The sequence below is a fragment of the Sapajus apella genome, unplaced genomic scaffold (assembly GCF_009761245.1).
Source record: "Sapajus apella isolate SASKATOON/1434 unplaced genomic scaffold, GSC_monkey_1.0 scaffold104, whole genome shotgun sequence".
NCBI lineage: Eukaryota > Metazoa > Chordata > Mammalia > Primates > Cebidae > Sapajus > Sapajus apella.
The window spans coordinates 3,456,242-3,460,549 of NW_022437044.1; positions in this window are offsets into that span (position 1 = coordinate 3,456,242).

Here is a 4,308-nt window from a genome sequence, read left to right on the forward strand (position 1 = left end):
CTGGGATTACAGGCACGCGCCACCATGCCCAGCTAATTTTTTGTATTTTTAGTAGAGACGGGGTTTCACCATGTTGACCAGGATGGTCTGGATCTCTTGACCTCGTGATCCACCCGCCTCGGCCTCCCAAAGTGCTGGGATTACAGGCTTGAGCCACCGCGCCCGGCCTCATGGTATCTCTTTATCAAAATGTAAAAGATCTTATTCTTACTGCCCCTTCCCTAAGTCTTAAAGGATTTCTAACACTTACTACTGTTGGGGCTCAGAAAACAACACCCCAAATTATGACATTTTAAAATGCTGAACTGAAGAAGAAGCCTCAGGGTCTCTCTGACCTTTCTCCTCAATAGAATACCTCTTCCTCCCCTTCTCATCACCTGTTTTACCAGGCTCCAAGTCCCATTGTTTCTGTAGCCTCCAGATGGCATATAAGCTTCCGTTACTCATTGAAAATTTCAGTCTTCATTCTGAAGGCTTCCGCGTAGACGCGTTAAGTAAATTTGTATGCCTTTTCTCTTATTAATTAATCTGTCTCACACCAGTAGTTTTTTAGCAAACCTTTAGGGGCCCAAGACCCTATGGCACTCACAGTATGGTACTGTGAGCAAGATGACTAAAGCTGCTCTGCTCTTATTAAAGCTAGAGTGAAGAGAACTCAGGAACCTGACAAGCCAGCAAAAGGGTAAGAACTTCTTACTAATCAGGCTCCTGGTCTGTTTCTCTCTCTATGCAATCTACTTGAGCAGAAGGTAAAAATCCCTGTTTTGTCTCAAGGTTTTGATTAATGGGAAAAAAAGCATTTATGTGACTAGTCTTGGGTTGTAGTGACTCTGCTGTACTTTGGAGGCTTTGTGGTGTGAATACTCACGTTGTCTGGTCCTTTACTTCTCAGTAATAAACTTTTTTTGTGGTCATTTTCCTCTGTATTTTTCTTTCTGTACCATTCTGTTATAAAGAGGAGTACCATAGGGTAGAACACAGGCCTAGAACCCCTAGAAGAGTGCTGTATGGGCCACTCCTGCAGACTGATCAGCTTTGCAGTTATGACAAGACCAGGGTCTGTTAAGACAAACATTTCTGTAGGCCCCAGATGTAAAAACTGATGAGGTTTTCCTCTCGTCTTGGCTTATGGCCTTGAAAACTTGATTTGTGATTAAGTGGGGATACTGTCTAAGTGTGTGCCATCAAAGGGTATGAGTTTTCAAGATCAACTCAAGCAGCCACTCTGAAAAGACTGGGCATGAAGGACATGTAAGATTTTAAGTATCACACTTTTCATTCTAAACATAAGTCCTTAGGGAAGTTTTGTCTCAAAAGGCACCATCCCTAGGACAATTTGCCATCTTTGCTCTCTTAAGTCTATTTCTGAGAGTAAATGTTGGGGGATCATGCGGACTGTCTTATGTATGCCATCTCCAGGAAATATGGTAAAAACCCCAGAAATTCACTTGGGCTTTACATAACAGGCTTTTGGACTGAGTTGCAATTGAAATTAAGTGTGCAATTATAAATTCTAATTTACAGTGGCCAAAATGTACCTTAAATTAGACTAAAATGCTAAATTAGAAAGAATGTTAGAGATGTCTTATTTTAAATATTGATTATAAATAACCACAGTCTAAAATATTTAGAGTCTCATTCTCAGTCAAATATGAGTGACAATGGCTTAAGGCACAATCTTAAGAGGTCCTGAGACCTGTTAAGATGTCCTGTACCTAAGGTGGTTGGGTTATAGCTTGGTTTTCTATGTTTTAGGGAGATGTAACCACCCAAGAGGTTCATCTTGCCCATTGCCCAGACAGAGTTGCTTTATCACGTTAGGGGAATTATAATAGAGAACAAGTTGAATTGACACGAGGACTCCTTGAGGAGCTGGAATTATCATTCAAATCAGTCTTTCTGAAGGCGTAAATGTTTGGGTTTTTATGGACAATTTGGTCAGCATGGATCTAGAGAATTGTCATTGCTGATTAGTTGGGGATGAACTCAAAGGGTGGCCAAAACCATCCTCATGCCCCGAGTTGGCCTCTGGGTGGAGCCACAGGCTCAGTTGAGTAATGAGTCAGAAGTCCAGGTAGAATCAGTCTGAAAGATACCTCAAAAACAAAACAAAACAATTGTATGTTCTACAGTAGCGATGTTATCTATAGAAGCAATTGCAGAAGTCATGAATCTTGTGATTTCTGGCCACATGACTCTTGAGCAGTAAGGGATTGTAGAAATTACACTTATATTTTAGCCAAGTTCAGGCTCCTCTCATAATCCTATTCTTGTGGCCTTTCATTAGTCTCATAAACGTGGTTTTCAATTCCCATGCAAGCTGTGGGGGTAGTGTTATAGGGAGACTTGCTTTTAAATTACACTAAAAACTAAACTCCTCCCAAAGTTAGCTTGACCTATATCCAGAAGTAATGAATGACATCTTGGAGATAAGAAGCAAGATGGAGCCATCTATGTCGGATTATTCTTACTGTCATAATTTTACAAAGGCAGTATCAGGTCCCTGTGGAGTCATCTGATCATTGGAAATGCAAAAGTCTGAAAACATATCTCAAAAGGCCAATCTTAGGTTCGACAACCGTGATGCTATTTACAGGAATAATTGAGGAATTTCCAAATCTTGTGAATTCTGGGACATTTAACTACACTAATGACTGCTAATCATTTAACTACACCTATATTTTAACAGAACAGAAAAGTGACCTCTAATCATTTAACTATGCCTATATTTTAACAAAATTCAGGTCCCTGTTATAAATCTAACCTTGTGGACTTTTGCTACTTTTATGAAGGTGATTCAGTTTTGTGAGGGCTACTATCGTTTAAACAAAACTTCTCCCAAAATTAACCTGGCCCACACCCAGGAATGACCAAGGGCAGGTCGGAGGTTAAAAGCAAGATGGAGTTAGTTAGATAAGATCATTTACACTGTCATAATATTCTCACTTATAATTCATTTCAAAGGTTATTTCAGATGCATAAGCTATTAGTCAATACATATGAGGTATACATTTCTTCAGTCCAGAAAGGCTGGACAACCCAAGTGAGGGTTTACAGGTCATAGGTGGGTTCAAAGATTTTCTGACTGGCAATTGGAGAAAGAGTTAAGCTATTATATAAAGACCTAGAATAAATAACAAAGAATGTCTCGATTAATAAGACAAAGAGTTGTGGAGACCAAGGTTCTTATTATGTACATCATGTCTCGTAGGTGGCTGCTTTTAGAAACAATAGATGATAAATATTTTCTATTTTGACCTTGAAATGGTGCTATACTCTGAGTTAATCTCTTCAGGATTGGGAAGGTCTGAATGGGGAAAGATCTAGCTATGGTAGTATGTGTCATTTATAGATGCACATTTTTGCTCACAGAAGATGGGTTTTCAGGGCCATTTTAAAATGTGACAAAGAAATATATTTTTGAGTAAATGATTTTTATTTCTTTCTTTATCTGTCATGTGATGTTATACTAGAGTCAATTTGGAATTTGGTATCTTATTGCTACAAAGAGCCTGTTTTGTTAGTCTTAGGGTCTGTTTTTTAATATTAATGCTGATCACTTGTACCTGAGCTCCAAAGGAAGGAGAGTACAAGGAGTCATGTCTGATTCTCCCTTGCCATCATGGCATGAACTAGCTTTTCAGATTTCTTAGGGTTCCCTTGGCCATGAGGGGGTTCCATTCAGCCATTTGAGCTGCTGTAAATTTTATTTTTGGTTTACATAAAAAATTGATGAAAAAATCAGTTTTTTTAAAAAAGAACACATAATAGTGTCATAGCTAGCCTTTAGAATTCTCTTGACTAAATTAAGGAGCAAAAGTATGACCTAAAAGAAGTTAAAATTTTTTATCAGCTTAAAACTTTCTTCTTCAGTTTCTTTCTGGGGACAGCAATGGAGACCTTCCTATGCTATCTGCCAGTAGCCAAGGTACTGCCCATTTACAATGGTGGCCTGGGTTTGATTTCCAGCCAGGGAATGAGTCCTTTCTGGTTTGTTATTTGTGTGCCTTTTGCCATTTGTTGATGCTTTTCATTTCCATGGACAGACTTTGATTTCCCGTCTCTGTCTGTGAGGCTTTTGGACCTGTGTGTGTAGATGATCAGCTGAGAAGTTGATACCCTCAAGAATATGGCACAACAGAATCATGAATTGCATTTCGTTTATGACTAGCAAAACTTTCCTTTCTCTGAGCTACCTTTGGGGTGATTCTGCATTTTATGAGGGCTGCTTTGCATCTTTTTGGAGACTTGGCCTGTCCTTGTTTAAGTCATAACTCTAGTTAAAGCTTATTAGTTTCAATTGTAGAA